Source organism: Zootoca vivipara, chromosome 4 (assembly GCF_963506605.1).
Source record: "Zootoca vivipara chromosome 4, rZooViv1.1, whole genome shotgun sequence".
Lineage (NCBI taxonomy): Eukaryota > Metazoa > Chordata > Lepidosauria > Squamata > Lacertidae > Zootoca > Zootoca vivipara.
In genome coordinates, this window is record NC_083279.1 from 86,508,803 (window position 1) to 86,521,226 (window position 12,424).

Consider the following 12,424-nt stretch of genomic DNA (forward strand, 5'->3'; position numbering starts at 1 on the left):
AAATTGCAAGTGAAGGTTTCTGAGCTCCGAAACACCTCTCTCTCGCACACAGCAACGAACACTGGCTACTTTTCATAACGATGCTTAACACACATATTTGCGGGGCAGACCAAAATAGCTCCGGGCAAATTGAACGAGTCTGGTGGGTAAACATTATGCGCGGCAAAAGGTTTCTGAAATAGGTAATGCACAGACACACGCAAACATATAACACATACACAAAACATTTTGACGCGCTCGTTTGCCTAGTCCGCCCGCCAGGGAGAACGGCTGAAAGAAGTGAACAACAGCACAGGCAATTCAAGAAGAGTATTTAATAAAGCCGTAGTTTCCAGTACCTCAAACATGGACAGGTCCGCTTCTCTTTGGCTATCTCCGAAATGGCTTTTTTTCCCCCCCAAAGCAAGGAGGGAAATCAAAAGCTGTGTGTACTTTCCTGCTTGGGAAAGATTTAAAAATGTAGAAACCGTGAAAATGAGCCAAATCTGTTGCTTTGTGATCATCTGTGAGCACATCTTGGGACTTTAGGACGGGATCTGCTAGGTCTACAGGGGGACTCTTTTGGGAAGAGCAGGCAGGTGGAATAGCTGTGGAATCTCTTTGCTCCGTATCTGAGAGAAGATGCTCCTTTCAAAGCCAGTTTCTGTGCACGTTGAGGGGAAGACTATACAACTTGACCGTGGATGGAGGGAAAGGAGGCATTTGCTGCTCCACCCCAGGCAGCAAAATGTCCTGCGGGGATTCTGTGGTGCGTGGACAAGGCTTCCTCAGGGTGCTTCCGGACTGCTGCTATTTTTGGACGGGATTCAGCAGCATACTTGACATATTGAGGTGGCACAATTCCGGCTGGTTGGGCACTCTGCTGCAACAAACCTGCTTCCTTCCTCCAGGGAGTGGGCTGTTTGCTGTAAGGGAAGTGACTGGGAAATGCGCCGGAAACCGTGGAGCAGTTCTTGCTTTGGCGTAGCATCGTTGAACTGGTTGTCTGGAAGCATCCTCTGTGGATGAATCCATGCAAAAAAAACAACAACTCACATGCAGAGAGCAGCAAATTTGCGCCTGGCTCCTGTTTATCTGCTTCCTCAGCCATAACAAAGAGAATCTCCCTCAAGTCTACTTCTTCAGTAGCTGACCCCTCTCTGGAGTCCCATTTCCCTCTCCTGCCTCAACCCCCCCCCCCCCCGCGGAGTTGATTCCTCGCTTTCCCCTTCCTTTTGGCTTGTGTCACACAGCCTCAGTAATTTTTTTTTTGTCTTCTGGGGGAATGTGAGGCTGACGCTGACCTGTTGGGACACATGGCCTCCACATGTTCTCCACATCTTTCTTCCCAAATGGCTTTCTAACTTTTTTAAAAAAAAACTCCTTGTGTTTCTATGCTGACCTTGTTGTTCGACTTTTTTTGGGGGGGGGCTCTCCAATTTATTTTGTCCTGCTGATTGTCACTCTTCCCTTCCTCCCCTCTCTTCCCTTCTGCTGAAAGTCTACTTTGTCTCTCTCCTGTGTTTACCCGGGACTGTTTTACAGGGGCAATTTTCCCACCAGAAAGGGTAGGGCAAATAGCTTTACTGCTACTAAATCACCAGCATCATAAAAAGCTGGGAAATTAGTGATCGGGACAGACAAGGTTGTGATTGATTGGGCATGGTGAAGCCACAATTCAAAGGAGCGTCTGATGTGAGATTATCTGAACAGGGCCCCAATTCCTGAAAATCAGGTTTTGTGATCTCGACTGTGTACCTTAGCGTATACTTAACAAGCATGTAAATAGACCCACTGACAACAGTAAAGTGGTTGGGTGAGATAGGGAGATAAGTAAAAAAAAAGGTATATACACCTTTTTACTTCAGCTCCTGACAGACACTCCTGCTCAAAATCTCAATAAATGTAATTTACAACTGGCTCTTTTTCTTGGTACAGGTAGGTAGCCCTGTTGGTCTGGTGTAGTCGAAACAAAATAAAAAAAAATCCGTCCAGTAGCACCTTAGAGACCAACTAAGTTTGTCACTGGTATGAGCTTTCATGTGCCATGCACACTTCTTCAGATAAAGTTAAAAATTAAAAATTCTCGCTTTAGGAAGAAGTCCAGAATGTCATGGAAAGTTGCAGAGGTTTCTGGGATGATGTCCACACCATACATTCAGAGCACTGTACCTCTTTAAACAATGGTGGCTCCCATGCCCAAAGAATCCTGGGAATTCCCAGAATTCCTTGGGAAAAGAGGCATTGGCTATGAAACCACTCTGGGAACTGTAGCTCTGCGAAGGGAAGAGGGGTCTGCGAACAACTCTCTGCACCTTTAACAAACTACAGTTCCCAGGATTCTTGGGGTGGGGGTGGGGAGCCATGATTCTTAAAAGCAGTAAGATACTGCTTTAAATGTATGGTGCAGCTGAGACCACTATCTCGGTTTGAGCAAGAAGGGAGCCATAGTTCACCTTTATTGTCATTCTGTTTGCTTTTGCACAGGGCAGAATTTCTTTTCTTGATCATTCAGATGCTGGAATGAAATTTGGTGAGGTTTTCCAAGGCCCAGTTGTAGGCCTCAAGTTCAAACACCAGCTCATCCCCTGTATCCGTTTTCCAAGGAGGGAAAATTATCTTAAGAAGCAAACTGAACTGAAGCATTGCTTCTGAGCGCAGAAGGGATGAAAATGAGCGTAGCATTTTGCCTTCCAGTACAAATCCCTCTTGCAATGTATTTTTCCCTGTTTAAAGTCCAGGCAGCAACTCAGTTAACTCACTGACTCTCCCTTTTATTTGTTTAAGGAGGTGAGAGAAGTAGCAGCGCGCATTGTCCTGAAGTGAGGCCTTTCAGACATTGTGCTTTACTAGTTTACAGTTTTATCTCGCTTCCAAGTCGCTTAGGGAAGTGCCTATCCCATTTTATCCTCACAACATTCTTCTAGGCACAGCCGGCTCAATACATTTTGCTGCCCGAGCCAGAGGGCAAGATGGTTGCCTCCCAATCTCATGGACAGACTGGATTGGCAGTTGATTTTTCTTCCAGTTCTGGCAAGGGGATTGTTTCATCCACTGCACTCGAAGGAAGCGGGTTTGTTATAAAGGTGCTCAGGAGAAAGAACCATTTGAAGAGGTTACGTCACACTACCTAATGGTAGGACCAGCCCTGGCTGCAGAGTAGGTCAGAGTGATAGCAAGTAGCCAGAAGACATTCAGCAAGCTTCATGGCTGAGCAGAACTGATTTAGGGCTCGGCCCAGTATACCTGAAGGAGCATCTTCACCCCCATCGTCCAGCTCGGACACTGAGGTCCTCCTCCGAGGGTCTACTGCTGGTTCCCTCACTGCAAGATGTGAAGCTACAGGGAACCAGGCAGCATAGGTGCCAACTCCCAGATTGAAAAATCCGGGATTGGCACGGTGTGGCACCAGACGTCGCGCTGCGGCCATTTTGGAACTGGGCAGAGTGGCACTGGAAGTCACTTCTATGCATGCTCTGCCCATTTCCAAAATGGCCGCGGTGCCGGAAGTCGCACTGCGGCCATTTTGGAACTGGGCAGAGCGGCGCCGGAAGTCGCTTCTACGCATGCTCTGCCCATTTCCGAAATGGCCGCAGCACCGGAAATCGCTTCTGCGCATGTCCAGAGACTCCAGACATGCACAGAAGGAGCCTCCCCAGTCCGGTAAGAATCCGGGGGATTTACGGGTTTTTTTAAAATCCAGGCTGCCAGCGGGAAACGGCTGGAAAACCGGGGAATACGGGAGACTTGGCAAGTATGCCAGGCAAAGGGCCTTCTCGGTAGTGGCGCCCACCCTGTGGAACGTCCTCCCATCAGATGTCAAGGAAATAAACAACTACCTGACTTTTAGAAGACACCTGAAGGCAACCCTGTTTAGGGAAGTTTTTAATGTTTGATGTTTTGTTGTATTTTTAATATTTTGTTGGAATTATTATTATTATTATTATTATTATTATTATTATGTCTTCCCAATTCCAGGAGAAGTGTGTGCTGCACCTAACACTAACTTGAATCGAAGAAGTGTGCATGCACGCGAAAGCTCATACCAAAATAAAAACTTAGTTGGTCTTTAAGGTGCTACTGAAGGAATTTTTTTATTTTGCTTCGACTCAGGCCAACACGGCTACCTACCTGTAACTTGAATCGTGGTGTTTTATTTATTTATATGCCACCCATCTGACTGGGTTACCCCCAACCACTCTGGGCGGCTTCCAACAAATTATAAAACTGCAGTGAAACATCAAACATTAAAAAAAAAAACACCACTTCCCTATACAGTAATTATAGCAGAGCAGGAATAGGAGGGGAAAGCACAGCTCGGACTTTTCTTCAGGACAGGAGCAATGACGTCACCCGCAACAGGGTGTAACTGAGGGGCCCTCCTTGTGGCCGGCAAGCGATTGTGGCGATAGCGAGGCTTTCAAGTTTTATTATTTCTTGCGACAGATAAGCACAGGGGAAGCGAGAGAACGAGGGAGATAATAAAGCAGAGCTTGGGGGGGGGGTTCTCTCCTTTGTGCAGGCTCTTGCTTCCCAAGTAATTTAAAAAAAATGCAGGCTGCATTTCACGGAAGCCAGTTGTTAAAGGCCAACTCTGCAAGTTGGGAAGCTGCGTTAATTGGAAGATGCTCCAGGAAGAGGCTGGTCCACTGGCGCTAATGGGGCGCCACCCCATCAAAGTCTGTCTTCCCTCAGGAAATCCTCAACTGCCCGCCTTTTTACTTTTAGCTGGTCCTAGGGGGTGATCCTGGCTGTCATCGCCTCCTCCTTAGTCTCAGCGTGGGCCTCAGAACTCTGGATGTACAGCGCAAAATGGCTTTCCTAACAACAGAACGGCATCAAGTCCTGTCGCCCCAATTTCAAAGTGTTGTCACCTGAAGGAGCGCTATGCACCAAATCTGGGAGGCAGGGGGTTGGCTGGTTTTGGAGCTTTTTAAAAGGACCCCCAAAATTATAATACAAGACTGCACTGCAATTCCCAGGCACCTTGTAAAAGGGATCTTGCAAGCTCTGAAGCAGAATCAGGGCGAATCTGCTTTGAAACCCTGCGGATCTCTCCCTCAGCCCACCTGTGATTTGCAAAGTGGGAGAGAAATACTGCAAAAACTTCCTTCCGGTTCCTCTATGGCTTTATGACACAACCAGTGCCAAATGAGCATTGCGTGACACTGGCATTAAGTGCAGATAGAAGTGATCAAGCCAGTGTTGTGGAAAATTGCCCCTAAAATGCGCAGCCTTTTAGGAAGGACAGGCGCAGGTCGGAAGCTCCAAAATTTGCACTAAGTTCAGCTCCGCCGGGAAATGACAGAGACCACACGATGCTGTCGGGGGAAAACAAATTGATCCTTTTTATTACAGAAAAGAAAGAACTACAGCTGTAGGGTCCCTGCCTCAAAGAATGTCAGAAGGACCCCGGGAAATGGTGGACCTCCCTTTTATACCCTCCTGTCCCCCACGTGGAAATCCCTGGACTGGGAGGGACGGGAAAGACAAGGAAAATGGGTGCTGATGGGATTAACTGGGTGTTGATACGACTATTTCTTCATATGGTGAAATGTCAGTTGTTCTCCTCCGTTGCTGATGGGTTTCCCTTTGTTTGATCAGTCTAGATGGGAGTTGAGGTGGGGCCGTTCCCGGCGTTTGCCGAGGGGTTGGGGTCCATCCGGCAGGTGTTTTCCCCCAGGTCACGCAAGGATGTAGTAAGTAGAACATCAGTTTTGTCCAGGAGGGATAGCTCAGTTGGTAGAGCACCAGGCTCTTAAATCTCAGGGTTGTGGGTTCGATCCCTACTTGGGTGGAAGATTCCTGCATTGGTCTCCTTCCAAGTCTGTTATATTGGGGGGGGGGTATTTTTTACTTTGGAAGGAAAAATAACCAAAAAATACATTAAAATGAGGCAATAATGCAGCCTTGGGGAAGGCTATCCTGGAATGCCACACAGAACAGGCTTGCAGTCCCATAAGGAAATTGGTCAAGGACTTCTAGTTGTCGCTCTGTAACAAGTTTGAATTGCTTTGAAAGAATTCCACCTTGTTGCGCTTTACTTGCGCTAATCCATAAATCATTTACCACTCCCTCCTCCTCCTCCTTAAAGCGAAAGTGTTTATTTATTTTTAAGGCCAAAGGGGGGGGTGCATAGAACTATTCAGTGTTTCTATCTCTTTTTCTTTCCCTTTGATCTCTTTTGGAAAGCCGGGAGCTGAAGGTAACTTAATCCCTGTCGTCGCTGTCTCTCTTTTCACAGACAATCTTTTAGTACAAGCCCAGGGCCCCGGGTTCAATGATATCCTTTCTCCACCACCGCCACCCACCCACCCCCAGTGCAAAAAAAGAAAGAAAGAAAAGTTGGGGAGGGGGCGGCAGAGAAAGCGCCATAAGAATGGAAGGGGAGCGATTGTTTGCTGTGCAAATGACTGCCATGTTGCCATGGAAAAACGCTGCAGACTTCAAGGGGAGTTTGTGTTTTCCTGGGCCCCCAGCCAAGCCGCTCTGACTTATTGCAAGCCGTAAGCGAAGCGACCAAGGGCCGGTCAGAATAAAGCTGCCTGGGTAGGTTTGGGGGGTTGGGGGTTGGAGAGAGACTTGGCTTTAATCTGGGCAGGCGACTCCGCATTACTAAGTCTGCATTTCAATAGAGATAGGAGCTGGTGGGGAGGAGGAGGAGGAGAGAGAGAGAGAGAGAACATTTGCTCACTTGCAAATGCATTAAGTTCTCTTTCATCTGCAGCACCCTACAAATGTTTGCAGAGCCAGATCAGAGATGGGGAAACTTCCCACCCCCCATGCAACCCAAGGGCCGCATTCTCTTCTTTCCAGCCTCTCGGGGGCCGCATGCTGGCGACGAGCAAAAAACGAGCGGTGCAAAGGAGTGCAGGTTTTACCTTCGCATGGTAGGCTGGTGTCTGCGCCCACATGCTGCCCCCCCCCTTTCCTTATTATTCTCCATCCAGGTGTTTGTTTTCAGAGGCATATTCAAGGCAGGTGAAAGCACTCGTGGATACGGAGAAGGTCTTGAGGGCCACATAGAGGGGCCTGAGGAGTGTCCCCCTCCCCAGTTTGGATTTTAATAATAATAATAATAATAATAATAATAATAATAATTTTTATTTATACTCTGCCCTCCCCAGTCAAAACCGGGCTCAGGGTGGCTAACACCAATAAAATTACAATAAAACATAAAAAGCAATTAATTAAAATACAGATTAAAATACAATATTAAAATTACCTCATTTTAAGTAGTCCATAAATCCAAGCCAAGGGAGGAAAACACAGGGGTCAGACTAAATCCAGCCCATGAGAGAGGGGCAGAACTTCTCTCCCCGGGAGACAAGAAATTGAGGAAAGGTGTCTGCTCAAATGCTCTTAAGAATTATCCGTTTAAATTCAGGCAAGTCTAAAATGAACCCTGGCCCTAAAGCAGGAGACTTCAGGCCTAGGGGCCAAATGCGGCCCCCCAAAGCTTCTCTTTTCAGCCCTTAGTTTAGACCTCCCCAGCCTTGTTCCTTGTGTGCTTGCGACTGGCTAGGCCGTTGTGGCCGCCAGAATGTGGTAGCACCTCTTCATTTTCGCTTTTAATTTGTATGCTGCCTTTCTATATAACTATACACGCACGAGCCGGTTTGCAAGTTGAAGAAACAACAGGATTTGACCGAAGGGTCACACACCTTGCCTGCCTGGACGCAGAGATGCATGTCGAACACCTAGAAGCTCTCCCTCTTGCACAGCTGCAACAAAGGCTCTTGCCAACTTTTGTCTCTGGCCCCACCAACCGCTGGCATGCTGCCCACAAGGAAATGCCAGCCTTGGGCTAAAGAACTTTCCCCATCCCTGGCCTACAATACAGTCATGTGTTTTTAAAAGCATAGTGGCGATTTGGAAACAGCGGAGGACAAGTCGAATCGTTTGCACAAACCATAGCCCAGGCCCCTGTGCATGCTTGCTCAGAGAGAAGTCCAGTGGGTAGGGTTGCCATATTTTGAAGAGCAAAAAAGTGGACACATTTGCCGACTCCTACTTTTAACTATGGATCGCTATGACGACTCTCATTTTATATACCCACGAAAAGGAGGACGTGTCCTGGAAAAAGAGGACGTATGGCAACCCTCTAACCGCCCCAGCCATTCCAGGTGGCTTGCAACGCTTATAAAAACATAATAAAGCATTGCACATTAAAAACTTCCCAATACAGGGCTGCCTTCAGATGTCTTCTAAAAGTTGCATAGTACAGGGGCACAGATAAGTGGCGGAGCCAAAATCTGACTTTGCTTCATCCTGTTATATGGAAGAAAACTTTGACCTACGCTTCCTCAAAGGGGGGCTATGCAAAGTTCTCTTCCCCCAGGATAACCTCGCAGCAGTCGTGAGGTAGTTTTATGCTGCAAACCGCCCTGTGATCTTTGGATGGAGGGCGATGTATAAATTTAATAATACTAACATCCCACTCCCTGGCTAGAGGAGGAAACCACACGAAGGTCCAGCAAACATGTCTTTTAAGCAGAGTAGGGCAAAGCTGGTCAAGTCGTGCTCCTATAAACTTTCCCCACCAGGCTTGCTTGGGCACCTGAGCAAGGGGGTTTAGTTCTCTCCTGCTTGGGGGGGGCAATATAAACTATTCATGTGCTTGCATATTCCCAGCATTTCTCCAATGAAAATAGGGACAGCCTATTCCATAAGGGACCCAGGTGGCGCTGTGGGTTAAACCACTGAGCCTAGGGCTTGCTGATCAGAAGGTCGGCGGTTCGAATCCCTGTGACGGGGTGAGCTCCCGTTGCTTGGTCCCAGCTCCTGCCAACCTAGCAGTTCGAAAGCACGTCAAAATGCAAGTAGATAAATAGGAACCGCTACAGCGGGAAGGTAAACGGCGTTTCCATGTGCTGCTCTGGTTTGCCAGAAGCGGCTTTGTCATGCTGGCCACATGACCTGGAAGCTATACGCCGGCTCCCTCAGCCAATAATGCGATATGAGCGCGCAACCCTAGAGTCGGTCACGACTGGACCTAATGGTCAGGGGTCCCTTTACCTTTACCTTTATTCCATAATAATAATAATGTTGATGTTGTTGTTGTTGTTTAGTCGTGTCCGACTCTTCGTTACCCCATGGACCAGAGCACGCCAGGCACTCCTGTCTTCAATTATTATTATTATTATTATTATTTATACCCCGTCCATCTGACTGGGTTGCCCTAGTCACTCTGGGCAGCTTCCAACATATATAAAAACATAATTAAACATTAGGAAAAAAAACTTCCCTGCCTTCAGATGTCTTCTAAAGGTTGTATAGTTACTTATCTCCATGGCTGGGGGTGGGGTGGGGTGTTGCACAACATTTGTCAGATGAAAATAGGGGCGTCCTAAGGAAAAGCAGGGCATTCTGGGATCAAATCAGCAATCGGGGCCCGTCCCTAGAAAATAGGGACATTTGGAGGGTCTGTGCATGTGCATGTGTGCAAGCAAAAGGGTGTGCGTACCCCTCTTCGCTCCCACCACTGCAGTTCCCAGAGCAAATAACAGCATCAGGTTTATTGTCTTATCAATGTAAATCATGTCGTAAGGCATCTTTTGCAACAAAAGTAGATAAAGCTCTGGTAGTTTCCTAATCCTATCAGGTTTCACAGGAGCAATGCCCACAATATTAGCCATAATAACAAGACCATTTGTTGCAGGGGACCGTTGCTGGTCTCCGTAACAGAGCTTGCAGATGTAATAGGATGTACAGTAATAGGATTAAAGATACTTTTATTCCTTTAAAATCGAAACGAAAGAAGTGCCATGGTCAGATCACTACCTGGTGCAACTGGACTTCTCCGCAATCCTTCTCCTCTGCAGGGAGGTGGGATCGATTTGGATGGTCCGCCCCCGCCCCCTAATGGATCCAAATGGTTTCCAGAGAGTGGTAGGGGGTGCTTTATCCCATGTTGATGGTCTTTCAGCCAATTTCCTGATGGCCCACTGGAATATGGAGTTAACCAGGGCTATTGACTGTTTGGCTCCGAAGCACCCTCTCCGATTGCATGGAGCCCAGACAGCCCCGTGGTTTTCCACGGATCTGAGGGAAATGAAACAATCGCTGAGACGGCTAGAGCGCTGGTGGCGGATAACTCATTCTGAAACTGACCGGACACAGGTTAGAGCTCAGTGTCGAGCCTACCAAGTGGCGATGGCGACGGCAAAGAGGACCTTCTTCACCACCTCTCTTGCATCTGCAGAAAACAGCAGCAGGAGACTCTTTCAGGTGGTTCACAATTTAACGGAACCACCTGCACCACTGAGTTCTCCTGCAATGATTTTGCAAAGTTTTTTGCAGATAAAGTCGCTCAGATTCGGGATGAGGTAGACTCCACTGTGGGAGCAAGGCTGGGACGGGGGAGTGCTAGAGTCCTGTCTAGTCAAGTTGCGTGGGATCAATTCCAATTTGTTACCTCCTGCTCCAACAGGACTCGTGCACCATTCAGATTTACAGCTACCGTTGTTGTTCCTTTTCTTGGGAATTGTTTTGCTCGGGGAAATGGAATCCGTAGCTGACCCAAGACTGCAACAGGCCAGAAATGTAAAACCTGGCGCTGTTAGTCTTAAAAGACAGGAATGCCTTTCTTTAAATAAATAAAGATGATCTAGCAAAATTGATCATAAATCACAGGGCAGTTGAACAAAATGTGCCTTGTTTTCAGCTTGGGAAGAAGCCTGTTTTTCCCCACTACCCGTCTGCAAATGGAACAAGCATTTAAAAGAAAAAGAAAAAAGCTAACGGCGCATTTAGATGTAGGACCCTTCCATTTAATGTGGTTTTGGTGAAAACTATGTGGTGGTTATATAGGTTACAGATGACATCACCGCAGCAAGAGGAAGGGCTGCTTGCTTGCTGCTGACTCGATACTGAGTTTTTCCAATTTCCCTCCATCCCACCCTTGCGAGGGAATGTGGGGATGTTGGCTGCCATAGTATCAGGAGGGTTGACTTGGCCAGTGTCCATCACGTCATCTGAAATGGGGTTGGAAAGGTGCTTTTGCCTGAGGGCTGCTTTCCTACATGAGCAGCCTTCTAAGGGGCCACATGCCAGTGGTGGGTGGAGCCAGAAGCAAAAATGGGAGGAGCATTGGATGTGAGCCTTTCTTTTGTACAGTAGGCTACATTCCAGTCGCACTGTGTTTTCTGCACACATTCATACCTTCCCTTCCTCCATCCAGGCAAACAGGGGGCGTCATCATGCTTCAAGGATATATTTCAGCTCGACAAAACCACTTGAGAATGGTGTAGAGCGAGGATGGCCTCTGTTTCCCTTCTCCAGATCTATGGCATTCATCTAATGGTTTGGGGAGCATAGAACACCTGAATAGGGCCACATTCCTATTCCCACCCTTTACAGCACCATGATACCATTTTAACAGTCATGGTTTCCCCCTAAGAGTTTGTAGAATTGTAGGATCGGACAAGTATCCCGAGGGTCCTCTAATCCAACCCCCTGCAATGCCAGAATGTCAGCTAGAGCATCCATGACAGATGGCCATCCAACCTTTGCTTAAAAACCTCCAAGCAACCTCGCGAGGGAGTCCGTTCCACTGTCGAACAGCTCTTAATGTCAGAAAGCTCTTGATGTTTGGTCAGAATTTCCTTTCTGTTTGTTTGTTTGTTTGTTTGTTTGTTTGTTTATACATGCATACATACTCCATCCATCTGGCTGGGTTTCCCCAGTCACTCTGGGCAGCTCCCAATAGAACAGGCATCCCCAAACTTCGGCCCTCCAGATGTTTTGGACTACAATTCCCATCTTCCCCGACCACTGGTCCTGTTAGCTAGGGATCATGGGAGCTGTAGGCCAAAACATCTGGAGGGCCGCAGTTTGTGGATGCCTGCAATAGAATATTAAAAACACGATAAAACATCAGACATTAAAAACTTCCCTAAGCAGGGCTGCCTTCAGATGTCTTCTAAAAGTCAGATAGTTGTTCATTTCCTTGACATCTTGTGGGAGGGCGTTCCACAGGGCCCTCTGCCTGGTTCCCTGTAACCTCACTTCTCGCAGGGAGGGAACCGCCAAAAGGCAATTGGAGCTGGACCTCAGTGTCAGGGCTGAAAGATGGGGGTGGAGACACTCCTTCAGGTATACTGGGCCGAGGCCTTTTAGGGCTTTAAAGGTCAGCACCAACACTTCAAATTGTGCTCTCTGGAGCAGGAGAAAACAAGCTTGCTCCATTCTCCATGTCACAGCCCTTGAGATCCTGGGAGCTGTCGTTTGTGAAGGGTGCTGAGAGTTGTTCGGAGACCCCGTTCTCCTCCCAGAGCTACAAGTTCCACAATCAGTCCCCTCTTCCCAGGGAACTCTGGCAATTGTTACACTGGGAGGGGTCTCCCAACAGCTCTTGGCACCCTTGACAAAATGCACCTACCCAGGATTCTTTGGGGGAAGCTGTGGTATAACACTTCTTGAAGTGTATGTTGCAGATGGGGCA

The 12,424-nt window shown here is 47.7% G+C and overlaps 1 protein-coding gene and 1 long non-coding RNA gene across 2 annotated transcripts in view; one reads left to right on the forward strand and one right to left on the reverse strand.

Moving 5' to 3' along the window:
* Window positions 1-12,424, forward strand: part of MAML2 (mastermind like transcriptional coactivator 2) — a 143,883-nt gene that overhangs the window by 15,688 nt on the left and 115,771 nt on the right. The window lies entirely within an intron of this gene.
* Window positions 395-7,755, reverse strand: LOC132592015 (uncharacterized). The gene is made up of 2 exons (XR_009557514.1): window positions 7,644-7,755; window positions 395-998 (listed from the first exon to the last, which is right to left on the reverse strand). It is a non-coding gene; the product is annotated as an uncharacterized LOC132592015 (long non-coding RNA).